At 36.0% G+C, this 14,650-nt stretch overlaps 1 non-coding gene across 1 annotated transcript; it reads left to right on the forward strand.

The window, feature by feature from the left end:
• Window positions 1-1,829: 1,829 nt before the first annotated feature.
• LOC143689245 (U6 spliceosomal RNA) lies at window positions 1,830-1,932 on the forward strand. The gene has a single exon (XR_013178700.1). It is a non-coding gene; the product is annotated as a U6 spliceosomal RNA (small nuclear RNA).
• Window positions 1,933-14,650: the final 12,718 nt, after the last annotated feature.

The following is a 14,650-nucleotide window of genomic DNA, read 5'->3' on the forward strand; positions in this document are numbered from 1 at the left end:
AGAAAGCTAGGAAGCTATCAAAAATCATTGGAATAGTGTCAAAAGAACTCATGAACCATTTTGAAGTGGTATTCACTGTACAAAGATGAGTCATTTGAAGCACCAACAAAAATAATACCATTAATGGATTGAAATGAATCACATATGTTAAAAGTTCAGGAATTCATAATGACCATTTAACAAAAATAAACTTTATTAATCAACTTTGGAGGATGCTAGGAAACTAACTCATCATTCTGAAAACTGGTAAATAAAGGGGAAGAATCACACAAATAACTTGTTTTTTCAGAAAAAAATGCAAGTAAAGATATACAAAAAGTTGATGAGGAAAAATTTCTCTCTATGTAGATATTCCACATAATAAGTAAAGATGCAGTGAAATAATTAGGATATTATCATTTTGCAAAACCCTAAGTAAATTCTCGATCTGGGAAATGATTGTCAATGGAAACATCAGGAGAATAGATTATCAGACATTACGCATCTCTTGATGGAGTTCAGAACACATCCACGATGTAGTCTTGCCAAAAAAATCTAACTTGAATATGATCAAGCCTCTTGATTTAACCAACAGTACAGGAAATGCAGGGAGTAGAGGAGCGTGATTTTTTTTTAAGTAGAAATTAGTCAGCAGCATCCAGAAGGTAGAAAATTTCAAAGGACAAATTATGCAACTTCTTCAAAAATAAGTAGCAACTTGAAGGTTTAAAAAGGAAGGGTATCCTCTAAAACTGAAAAATATGTCCTTAAGAAATCTACCAGCAAATTGCAATGTGTGGAATGCTCACCCTTCATGTGGAAGACAGGGGTTCAATTCTTGGACCAGGCACCCAAAAAAAAAAAAAACAATGTGTGCACCTTGTTTGGATCCTGATACAAACAAGCCAATGATATAAACTCTATTTTTTAAATGAGCATATAAAATATGTATGAGACAATACTGACTGGGTATTTGATGATATTAAGGAATTAAGAATTTTTTTTGATGAACATGGCAATGTTGCTGTTTTTAAACAAGCGTTCTTTTAGATATTACATACTCAAATATTTATGGAAGAAATGTATGATGTCTGGGATTTGCTTCAAACTAATTCTGGGGTCAGGACTAGCAAAGAAGGTAAAAATGGATGCAAGTATGGCTCTGAGTTGATAAGGCCTGAAACTGGATAATAGGCACATTCTCACTACATGTGTGTTTTATATTATCCATAATAAAAAGGTTTAAAAATATCCACATGAAAACCTTGGATGCATCGTTGTCTGCTCAATATAAGGAAGTCACACATTTTGAGCTTCCATTTTCTTGTATGTAAAGGGATATAATAATTGCAATTTTTATAAAGCGATTTGCCACCTCTACTTTTGGACCTTGATAGTGGTTAATTGAAGAAAAAAAAAGGAAGAGTTTTGGAATCAAAACAAATTCCCTTTAAAATCAGTGTCATTATTTTGTGACACTAGGCAAGTACTCAATTTCTCTGAGCCTCATTTTCTTCCACATCAAATGGGCATAACACCAGCTGCCTGCCATTGTCAGGAGGATCATATAAAATTGGCACTCTATAAATGATAACAGTTTCTCTCTTCCATGAAGCCATTTTGATTCCCAGTTGGAAATAATTACTTACTCATCTGAAAGATTAACTTTGTTTATTATTATATGAAAATCTTCCTAGAATTCATATTTAAATACTTTCGTATGACGAAACTCTGGGTTCGTTGAAAATAGGGATAGGCCTTTATCACTCATATCCTCCTCCTTATGCGAAGTAAGTGGCACATAGTTGGTGCTCAATAAATTTTACTGAATAAATTCCCTAGATAGATACATACTTTGGCAGCCCATATATTGAAATTGAACCAATGCAGAGAAGAATTGCATGGCCACTGCACAGAGAGGACATGCAAGTTCATGAAATCTTCCATTTTTTTTTATAAATGAACCAGACCAGGACTTGCAACCTAAAAAAAAAGAAAAAGGAAATCCCCAGATATAATGGTTGCTAACTCACAAGCTATTAATCACCTGAAACTATAATATTGATTTCTGTGACCTTAAATTGCTGGAATATTTTTTTTTTTAATTTTCAAAGCATGTCAGATCACTGGGCACTCTCTGTTTGCTGGACAAATCATAAGACAGTAGGCAAAAAACAAAGTAGAATTTTCAGTCCAAGATTATAAAAACAGTTCACTGGGTGATTTATTGGCATGTGACAGTTATATGATAGCTACTGGCTCCAGGTTGGTCAGTTCCTACAGGGAATACAAACATATCACAGATTCTTAAGCAGAAAATTGTTTCCAGCACAATGTTTTATCTTCATTCCAAAACTTGTGTAGCTATTAAGAACTAGCTAGCATATATCCATGCTCCAATGATGAGCAGCCATAGTGGAGTGCTGTTTTCAGATAGGTGCCATTCACCTTAAGCGGTTCAGTAATGGGAAAGAAAAGTGAATAGAGTCTCCAAAAGAGAATGATATCCAGAAGATCCTATTTGAGACAACAAACCAACCACCTCAGCGTGATGAAAAAAATACTCACACTTGAGAGTAAAACAATTCCAGCATTCTGACAACATACTGACAGCTTGGGTTTTGCTTCTGAGAATTCTAAGGCACCTTTCTCATAAAACCTGGAGAAAGCCAAAAGCCGTTCAATTAAAGTGTCTAAAAGTGGTCGGTCATCCATTATTGGAGCTCAGTGGGATAGCTCAGTTGGGGCCTATGGGGTTTATTTGTGCCCTCTCCCCAGAATATTCCCTAAAGCTTCTCTGAAGCTATTAATGGTACAGGTCACAGTAGCAAAGCTCAGTTCTGAGTGCTCTTCCTTGAGGTTAACAAGCAAACACTAGAGTGCAGGGCAGAGCAAAGGGAGGATTTCCTTCTAATTAAAAAGATCGTGTTCTGTAATTTCAAAGTCCATCGAGCATAGTCCTATAAAAACATACAAGCGAGGCATAAGGTTATAGGACCTATTTCCACTAAAAAGACAATGAAATTAAATTAGGCTCAGTTAATACCTTCCAAAGAAAGACATCTGAAAGGAGATCCTTGCAACATCATTAGTTCACCATAAAGTGGTGCACTCATATTTTTCAAGACTGGGACTGCACAAAAACCTCTAAAATTTCTAAACAATTGTATATACAAAATCGTACTGGCTACTTTAACTCGTAATTTTATTGATATTATTAGTTTGCATCAAAGATCTTTACCTATATATAATCTGGAGATTTTATTTCACCCCCCAGGAAAGTTTGCTTTAAAAAGGCTTTGGAGCCATTTGCAATATATTCCATAGAGTTTTATTCAATTTTCATTATTAAATTCTGAAGCAAGTTGAAATGTGTCTATACTTTATGTAACTGAAATTTTCTGTTATTTTTATGGTTTGAAATGGAAGGGGAGTGGAGAATAAATCTGGAAGAGAATGAAACGTATATCCATTGTGGTTATAAGGTTGCCACGCCAAGGAAAACGCATTGTGAAATTGTTAGGTGCTACTTTAAGAGAAAAGCTGAACAAATGGCTACAAATATTTGGGAAAGAGCTTTTACTCACTACAACAAACTAGGATTTAATTTCTCCTAAGTTAAGATAAAGTTATTCATCCATGAAATAGGAATCACAATTCCCAGCATATATCTCACAGAAATTTTGTGGTGGCATTAACAATTCAGCTACTGTTTGAGGGTGGAAGGTGCTTTGCAAAAAGCAAAAGAGCATAAAAATGTAAGTGATAACCCAGAATGTGATCATTACATGCTTATCTATATGTAACCCAGTATGTAACAGAGCACTTAACACATAATAATTGTTGACTAGTTTTTTTTACTAAAAGGTTTATAGGTGTTAGACAGGTAGACACATTGTCAAATGTGCCTGGAAACCTTAGTTCAAACAAAATTAAACACAAGATGATCATGGAGATCTAGTAGTGTCAGAATATAAGGAAGTGCTTAAACACATACACACACACACTCATACACACACAACGGGGCTATGTCAAAGGAACACAGCTACCAACTAAAAAGGCTCCCAATGGCCAAAGCCAGAGCAGTTTGAACAACAAAACAAATGAAGTAAAGTTAGATTAAACCAAAGTTTAGAGTAAGTATCCGTGAATCCATATTATATATAAATAAGTAAATAAATAGATACGTAGATAAATAAAGAATAAGTAAATAAATTTTTTAAAAGGGTTAATAGGCAGATCTCCCATGCAGAAACACCCCAAATAATTTATGTAAATACTCAGCCCTCAAAGAACGGGCCATAACTATGGGAGCCACCCGTAGCGACTTCCTTCCCAAGAGTACATTGCAGCATAGAAAGGGGGAAAAGTAACTTTGTCACATTGCCAGGGCCAGGGGAGAGACTTTGGATTCTGATGTTTTCCTCAGAAATATTGATTTATTTCTTTGTTTGTTTTAGCAGACAGTTAATTTGGCTTGACTAAAAGCCCAAAATATGTCTTCCTTTTGATGGGTGGAAGCTGAAATCACTGTTCAGTTTTTTGTTGTTGGTGGTGTTGTTGTTTAAGCCTTGGCTGGGTTGCCGGGAGTCCACCCCAAAGCTCAGCAGTGAGCCAGAGATCTGAACAGAACTTCTATGCAGAATACAGATCACCACCTCTCTGGTTTTCTGCTTTCTGGAATTTCTTCCTAGCTGCTGTGATCAACCTAGACTGAGTCTTCTGGCTTTCCAAGCTAATAAGACTGCGCGATTCCATCAGAGCTTGGTCCCACAAGATGTCAACAGTGGTTTGCATTTAGGCAGAACCAACCAGTGTTACTCTCTTTTTCGAGTAATTATTTATCTACTATCTGTGAGAGGATTAATCCATAGAAGATTTTCTGCCATTCCTGGACATACAACCCTCTCCAGACCAACATTTTTAAAGCCTCCAAAAAAATTTTTTCCTATCACCTGTGTGGCATTTTTGTATTTTCCTAAATGACTACAACATCCTTCTCATCCCTCTTATTTTTTTGTCCCCCAAAGTGACTTTTGCCCCCCTCCCACCAAGAGATGTCATCTACATCCTCCATCCCGTTGAATCTGAGTAGGGGCTTGAGCCTCCTCTGACCAATGGAACATAGTGGAAGCACCCTCCTGGCTCCTCTTTTGGAATGCTCACTCTAGGGAAACTAAGCCAGTTGACAGCTAGCATCTATCCTCAGACAGGTGAGCGAATGAGCCTTTGGATACCAGACCCCAGCCTCCAAGTCTTCCGGCTGAAACCCCAGGTATCATAGAGCAGAGACAAGCTATCCTCATTGTGCCCTATTCAAATTCCCAACTTATAGAATCCATGAGCATAATAATGGGCTGTTTATTGACACCAATTTGGGAGTTTGTTATACAATTATAAATGACCACAACATGGACGTTAGAGAGACGTCACTAGGACATCTGTAATTCTATTGGCTTCTACTTACATTTGGGTTGCTATGGGTAATTAGTGAGGTCCTCCCTCTCTCGGAAATTTTAAGGGACTTATCAGTGCTTTGAGCCTGAATTCCTTTGCCTCTGAGAATCAATAATTTAGTTTCTGTTTGGAATGTTTTATGAGTGAAATATATCACTTGCAGGAATTTCATATAGACAAGATCAATCTGTCACCATATAAGCTAGTATTTCTTGAATTTTAAATATGAGGCTATTGCTTTTAGTACAAATTCAATGAAAGATGAGTTTATCCAATTCCATCTACCTTTTACAAATCGTAGATTATTTCTTAGGCAAATAATAGCAACAAGATTATAATAAGGGATAACTGCACAGTTCCATACCCAATGGAAAACATGCTAAGTTACAGTGATAAATTTCCTTCTGGAGGAGACAATTTGAGAACAGATCCACATTAAGGGAGGTGAGTCTGAGGCCCCAGGACGTGTCCCATGAAGGTGTACGCAGAGGTGGGCATATATATGTGTGTGTGTGTGTGTGTGTGTGTGTGTAAAAATAACTTTAGGCTTTGAAAGATATAACTTCCATGCTACATTTCTTCTGAGTTATTTGTATTTTCTTCACAAGTCGCTGATAACATGTGAGCTTTTCAAAGCCAAAGATAGTCTAAAATCTATCACATAGATTTTTTCTCTTTAGCATAAGAGAAAAAAGAGAGGCAGATAAAAGTAAAGGGACATTTATGCCACTAGAGTTGAGGTCAAACTCATGCTTCACTGATGACAGTATAAATTGGTGCAGCACTTTTGGAGAGCCATTTGGCAAGACTTTTCAAGAGTAATAAAAGTGTTCATTCTCTATGACTCAGTAATCTCACTTCTGGGAATCTATCTTAAGAAATTATATACCAAAATATTAAAAAGATGTAAATACAAAGATTTTACTTCATAATTTTTTATAGTCACAAAAAAATGACAGGAATCTAAATGTTTGGCAATTAGAGAGTAGTTTTAAAATGTAACTCTCAGTGGACTTACACAGTTATTAAAAATGACAATTTTAAAGGCTGTGGTCCTGTTTTTACAATGTATCATTAAATTGCAATAGAACAATAAAAATAGAAAATGCTACTCTACTAAATAAAAACGAGTATAAATGCGGGCAAGTACTGAAAGGGAACACATAAAAATAAAAATGGATTTGTCATCCTTTAATGTGGAACCAATGTTCATTATGCAATAAATTATGACAGACCCATTCTCCTTAAAACATTGTTGATATTTATTGAATCTCTGTCATCTGTGAGAACATTAATAAAAAGTACATAGGAATTTGGACATAACTGCCGATACAGGAATTAAATATTTAAAGAGCAAAAAATGACCTGAAGCTAAAAGTTTTCTGTAAAATTTTCAGCTAAACAGAGAATGTGTATACATGACATAATTTCTTCTCTTTTCAGCCCCAAGACATGGATAGCCTCTTCTCATGAATGAAAATATTCCATCCTATAATCCTCACACGATTCCATATTCTTCAAGATTTTCCAGATTTTTTTCAGATTCTGTGTTTTGATTTAATATAGCTTTGACTAAAACCAGCGTTTTTTGAGAATAGATTTTATAAGAAGAAGTAAATATATACAACCTGAGAGCTTAGAATTATAGAGCATGGGACACACCAATTTAAGCAAATACTGAATTAAAAAGAAGACTAAATATCACCTACTTCACTATTTTGTTTTTTATGGATCTATTGATGATCCCTGTAGTACAGTGGTTCTTCAATTGTAATATGTTTAAGAATAGCTAGAAGGTTTTTAAATATTAATTGACTGCCCAGAGCCCATGTCCGAGGATTGAATGTATAGCCTGTGCCCCGGGAATGTACATTGTAACAAGGTTCCAAAGAGATTTTGATGCAGTGCTCCTAAGAACATGCCGGGGAAAACTTTTGTATAAAATTTAAAATGGATATGCCAAGTTATTCTTCCCAGGTGGTCCTCTTACAATCAAAAAAGAAAAAATAGAGATTCCACGATTTTCTTTTTTTATTTCATTTCATTCTTTTGCTCCAAATAAAGGAGAATACACACACACACACACATTTTTAGTAAGAAAAATGCCTGATTAGATGTTACGATTTGAAAAATGTTCCATGTGAATAACTTTTCAAATGCAGAACAAAATTAACTATAGAAAGTAGTGGAAATTTACGAAGCAAACTCTTGAGGTGGTTATGCTACTGCCCAGATCTTCTCCTGGATCTGTTTTCAGGGATTCCCAACTAGAGCAGAGTGAAGTCAGCAGTGCCTCCATCACCACCAGCTACCACATTGCTCTTTCACCTTCTGATCACGCCCTTCCAGTCAAGAGTGATTGGCTTGGCCTCTCACCTCCCTCACCTCTGCCTTTGCAAGAGTGCCAGCATGTCCTGTTGCATGTGTATCTAATCACTTTTCTGCCTGCTTACTCTAAAAAATAAGAGTCATCGGCTTGCTGATATCTCAGATTTGATTTATCAAAAAAAAAAGTTTTTGAACAGAAAATAACTGAGGTTATAGTGGTTTTGGCTAAAACAATTCTTAGTTAAGAAAATTTCCTAATTACCATGTAAAATGAATGAAACCAACTAGTGAAAGCCTCGGGTATTTATATTTTTACTCTCCCCAACCTGCATGAGTCTATTTGGTTGGAAATTCTGAATAGTCTCATTCCTGAAGAAAAAAAGAGTCACCTCAAAACATATAGTGGGTTTAGTATTTCTGCTATTGAGGACTTCAGATTTCTGTACCTGTCAGCATTCATAACCATTGGAAACCTAGACATGAAAAGTCTCTGAAAAAGGAAAATATTCAAGAATAACTGAGGGCAAAAGGACCAGTAAGACATTATATGTTTTAGATTAGCTAAAGAGACCTATAAATTTTAGACTGCGTTGACACCAAAAACTCGAGCTGTGAGGGAAATAAAAGATTGAGAAGGGTTAAGGAGAGAAAAACAACAAAAAGAAAAGTCAAGAGAGTGTTGGACAGCAGAAAAGGAGAAATGGAAAGGTTGGAAATACAGATGGGAACAATGAGAAGGTCTATCTGCCAGTTTGAAACTGTCATGTACCCCAGAAAAGCCATGTTTTAAACCTGATCCAATCTTTTGGGGCCAGACATGTTGTTTAGGGAGGGAAGCTTGGATTGGATTGTTTCCATGGAGATGTGACACATCCAGCTGTGGGTATGACTTTTTGATTAAATGGAGATGTGACTCCACCCATTCAGAGTTGGTCTTCATTAATTTTCTGGAGTCCTTTAAAAGAGGAAACATTTTGGAGCTCTCAGAGCTTAGAGCTTCTTGGAGTGCTGACAGAGTGAACAGATACCTAAACAGGATGTTCGGAGCTCAGCAGATGTTACCATGTACCTTCCCATGAGATGCTAAGCAAGCCAAACCCAGAGTTGTGTCCCAGAGGGGCTAAGTGAAAGCCCATAGATGCTTAGGGAGTAAACCACTGGCATCAGAAGCTGGAAGCAATGGCACTGGGAACAAGGACCAGCAGATACCAGCCACATGACTTCCCCGCTGACAGAGATATTCTGGGCAGCATCAGCCTTTCTTGAGTGAAGGTGTATTAGTCAGGGTTCTCTAGAGAAACATAAACCAACAGGAGATATCTGTAAATATGAGATTTATAAAGGAGTCTCATGCAAACGTGGGAATGGAAGATTCCAAAATCTCTAGGGCAGGCTGTGAAGCTGACGGCTCTGATGAAGGGTCTGGATGAACTCCAGAGGAGAGACACACTGGCTGAAGAAGCAGTGAAAGAGTATCTCTTCTTCCTTAAGAGACTTCAACTGATTGAATTATCTCATGGTGGGAGACACGTCTAGACAACTGGGCATAATCACTTGGCCAAGTTGACACCAGAACCTAACCATCACAGAAGGTAACCCCTTTGGGGTGCCTTAGTTTGGATATTTCATGGCCTTAGACCTATAAGCTCACAATTTAATAAATTCATTTTTTAAAAGCCATTCCATTTCTGGTATATTGCATTCTGGCAGCTATAGCAAGCTAATACAGTCTGCTCCTCATGTAAAAAGTAGTAGAGTAAAAGAAAATAGACATGTCTTAAGAGAAAACTACAAACTCGGACATGACACCCTGGGAATACTGGGGATAAAGCAATTGACATGAACATACTTCAGCAGCCTTTCAAGACCCCTTGTGTTTCAATTGCTGTTGTTTAATATTCAGTAAGAAATGCCACGTGAGAAGCACAGCACTTGTTCTAGCAAGGAAGAAAGCAACATTAAAAGACAAGTCTAAATTTTCTGAGGAAAAATTCTGGGAGAAATAAAAAATGGTTGGTGTCACCTATAAGACAATAGAGATCCATGTGCCTCTTAAAAAACACCCAAATAGGAAAGCTTTGAATGATCAATAAAATATTAATTCTAACATTTTATATGACATTGAGAGTCATGAAGGACATGCAATTACATTCTTTGCAGTTTCTGAATCAAATAAATTTCTTCAGCATAGTAACCTTACCATGAGGGTAAATTGGGAATTTTATAATGCTGAAAATATGTATTTGCTTGGTCTCAGTAAAAAAGATCAGTCGGTCCAACTTTGTCCCAGGAGTGTTAAATATGTGTAATAGGTGATATTTATAATGACAGTGGACAATGATATAAATTCTGAGTAAAGAATATTCTGAAATTTAAGTTATAACTTCCCACATTCTTAACGTGTCACTTGGAAAATCTAAAAAATAGGTCAAGTATCAGGAATGATTGAGAATTCAAGAGACACTCCTTTAAAGAACAATTTTGCTGACTCTCAGCAAAAGATTTCAAGAGACTAATCTCTGTGTTTTTGCTCTTTTTTACTTGAAAATATTTGGAAAGTTAAGAAACAGCACAAAATATGAAGTCACTGGCTGGTGAAGCACTTTTAATTCTTCACACATATTTATAGCATTCATTTGACGACTGGATGCCACTGGAGCATATTGTAGCTACCAGTCAAGAAAATGAATTGAAAAGGTAAATGAATTCTTGAGATTAGGGTTTTATCATATTGCCTCAATTTGTGTTTAATTGCCAGAGGCTGAGCACTATGCAAACATCTGTAATTAGCGAAGTTGTTAAATATTTTGAAAGCCAGCAGGAGACGAAGTGCATGGATGAAAGGCACATGTCCTTCCTAAGACAGGACAAACACAGCTAGCTTGAAAATACCCACTTCAGCTATTGTATTTTCAAGGACATGTGAAGCTAAATAGTGAAAACATAGACAAATAGGTTAAAAAATTAAAAGAGGCTCAGAAAATTTAAAATAGGTTATCTGCATTGCTTTTTTATGAGGAATAACTTCTTTTTACCCTATTGGCCTTGACTTCTCAAATGTGACTGACTATTCAAATATACCCCATTTCCCAGAATTCCTTCCAACTGAATAAACCCCGTGGTCTTAGTCCACTGTTTCACGATGTGTGGGACACTAAGTTAAATAGAAAAGCAGTCTTCAGTGTGTCCTAAGGGGAGGACAAAGGAATGATATGTATGAACACAGAGGGGTTAAATGTAAAGAAAGGTTGAATGAGCAAAGCCCTATCTACTGGTTAGGGAATGTTAACAAGATTAGCCATTCTGGTCTCCTGGAAGGAAAACAAAGCTAAAGTCCACAGAGTTGGTCTATCCCAGCCTGATATGTACCAGCTGAGTGATCCTGGTCAAGTTACTTAATTTGAGGGGCCTCAAGTTCCTCATGAATAAATTGGGGCTAATATTACATGCCAGCTAGGCGCTGATGTAATGAGTTAATTCATGCATAAAACTTAGTCCAGGGACTAGACTTGGTTTGCACTCAATAAATATTTAACCCTCATTTCAACATTTTAACCAGGTCAACTAGGACTTTAAATATAGGGGTCCCATGTGATTGCTCCAGATTCACTGAGCATATTAATGATTAAATAGAACCACAACCTACAATAAAATATTCACCCAAATCAAAGATGCTCTAACTGAAATGTAAATGGAGGTGGGAGCAGGCAAAGTGATATGAATAAGTGTTATGGCTTTATGGAGGGATGCTTTGGAGGGGGAAAACATTTCAAATTCACTTAGAGAGTTTCCAGATTAGATTACTGGATTGGGCTATTAGACCTCTGTTGGGGGATGGGGGGGGTTGTTTGCTTGTTTTAATCTCCAAAAGCTTTTCTCTGAACCAAACACTTTAGAAAGGTAATTGCATATTGCTTATTTTTAATTCTCCAAAAATTTTGTGAGCGTTCGGTAATTTTGTTAATTTAACCTATTAAGTCTTTCCTTTACAATTTTCAAGCACCTTAAGATATTAAAATAAAGATTAGAAAACAATTTAAGAACAGAAAGCATGCTGCTGGTAAAGAAAAAGATCCAGGTGCCACCTCCAGCCGTAAGTCCAGTCCTGTAATTAATAATAATTAATTATTATTTATTTTAATAATTATTTTATAATTATAATAATATAATTAATTATTATTTTTAATAATTATTTTATAATTATAATAATATAATTAATTATTATTTTTAATAATTATTTTATAATTATAATAATATAATTAATTATTATTTTAATAATTATTTTATAATTATAATAATATAATTAATTATTATTATTATTATAAATAATTCTATTTATCAACATATTAGTATCTTCAACACTGTAAGCAGTGGCTTCCAAAACATATCTTTGTAAATCTCAGGTTTCCCCCCAGGGGTGATTCAACATGAGGGTGGGGATTTGGGTGAGTTTCCAGACCTTCCAAATATGTCCCCTTTCTCATCCCCAAACACCCAGGGCAGATGCAGTTTTACCTTTTTTAAATGTGATGATAGTTTTCCTGAAGGGGAAAATTGGTTCCATTCATTCAATAGTTTGAAATAGTTGCACTATAGTTTTATTTTTTATTAGTTTTGAACATTACTGTAAAATTCTAAAAAAAAATAACTCAGGAGCCCCACTGCTTTCTGAGCCTTGTTTTTCCACAATTAAGTGGAAATTAAGTACTTTGTTCTTCAGCTATTAAGAAATATTAAGTTTCAGAGTTTCAAAGTATCACTCCTGTATAAAGATATTCTTAAACACAAATAATTAAAATATTTTCTTATATTCTTAATATTTTTGGTATATATTTATTCTTAATATTCTTAAAACCTTCAGGCCAATCACTGCTCTGCTCTAGCAGTGATTACCAACTTTCTCTCCAGGCAGCTGAGTTCCTTTCACACCACCCTTCAGGACATAATGTCAGTTCTCTCTGGTATCCTTTCTTGTAGATCCAGGTTTTCTTTCTCCACAGAAACCATACACTCTCCAATATAGGGACTGTATCTTATAATTCTATAATAGGTGTCTACCTTTGCACACAGAATAATGAGGCATCTAAAAAGACTATTTGCTCAACTAAATAAATTAGCTGTAAATTCTCAGAAAGTCTTCCATAGAGAAAAAAAGCTCAAATCTAGCTCTTAAACAGATACCCCTAAAAAAGTCATTAAAAAAGATAGGCATCAAATGAGCTGAGGCTTTAATATGTTCTTAAAAGGCAACAAAAGCCATAGATCTAGAGTAAAAACTAGTTTGCCTCTCTGTAATGGTCTCAGATGGAAATTTCTAAAAACTGTGGTAATGAACACAAAGGCACTTTTTAGCAAAATGCAATAACAAGCTGGAAATGGAATGAGTCACCCAAGAAGCCTAATCGACCATGGGAGAAAATGGCAACAGAGGCTTGGTTTTCCCAGGTTGCTTCTATAATACCATTGTATAAACTGCCTCACAAGCTAAACTTCAAAGTCTGAGAAACAAAGACAGTGAGTCAGGTAGGTTCAACACAACTATGTTCATTTATAGGTGAGGATCTGGAGACCTGGAGACACTGAGTGACTAGTTCAGTTACACATAAGTATTCGAATAGGCACTGAACACAAAGGTAATGAATGGGTAAGTAGGACAAGAAGAGAAATCAAGACTTCTGACTATGAATCTATGGTGCCTTCCATGCCAGCACTGTAATTGTCATCACTTTAAAATATATTCTCAATCCATGTACCTGGTATGAAATGAAAAACCTAATTTTTTTCAAAGTTTTCTTTCAATGATATTATAAGTGTAATTGCAAGCCACTGAAAATAAACAACAAAACAAACACTAGTGAATTTAACGACTCCTTATTGTAGTCTTAATTCATACATATGACATTTATATATAACAACTTATATTGGTTTCCCTATATGTTAATATTTTCAAGTAAGTCTATCTATACTGGGTTGAACAGTGTCTCCAAAAATAACTCATATCTTCCCAGAACCTCAGAGTGTGACCTAATATTTGGAGATAGGGTTTTTGCATATGTAATTTAAGATTAGATGAGGTCATATTGCATTAAGGTAGGCCCTAAATCCAATGACTGGTGTCACTAAGAGAACAGTAAGATACACTGCTAGGGAAGCCAGACATATGATGACAAACGCAGACATTAGAGAAGTCTGAACTGAAAACAACTGAAAGTCAAGGGACATCAAAGAGTTCTGGCAACAAACCACTAGAAGCTAGGAAGAGGCAAGGAAAGATTCTTCCCTAGAGCCTTTAGAATCAGCATGGCCCTTCCAGCACCCTGATTTCAGATTTCTAGCATCCAAAACTTTGAGAAAATACATTTCTGTTGTTTTAAGCCACCCAGTTTCTAGTACTTGGTAACAGCAGCCTAAACATAGATTTAGCTATTCATATGTTTTCTTTCATTTATTCATTCAGTTCACTTAACAAATATTTACATGGGCCTTCTATACTGATAAGATGCCGGGGATACAGTGCTGAGCAAAACAAAAGCATCCCTTGTCCTTATGGTGCTGATGGTTTGGTTAAGGATACGGATATTAGGCAATGATATAAATAAAGAAATTATGAGTGTTGCAAAGGAAAAGAACAGGGTGGTCTGAGACAACAGGGGTCTAATTTAGATTGACAGTGAGGGAAGCCTCTCAGAGGATGTGACATTTGAGCTGAGACCTGAACCGTTCATTCATTTATTCAACAAGTATACCCTGGGTGTTTACACTGTGTTGGCTGGAGTGCCATGATGTACAAAATCATGCAATGATGAGCAGGACAGACTTTTTGTTTCCTGCCCTCAGAAAGTTCATTGTGAAAGAACAACAGTGGGACCAAAATTCAACCGGGCTT

Source organism: Tamandua tetradactyla, chromosome 6 (genome assembly GCF_023851605.1).
Source record: "Tamandua tetradactyla isolate mTamTet1 chromosome 6, mTamTet1.pri, whole genome shotgun sequence".
In the NCBI taxonomy this organism is placed as follows: domain Eukaryota; kingdom Metazoa; phylum Chordata; class Mammalia; order Pilosa; family Myrmecophagidae; genus Tamandua; species Tamandua tetradactyla.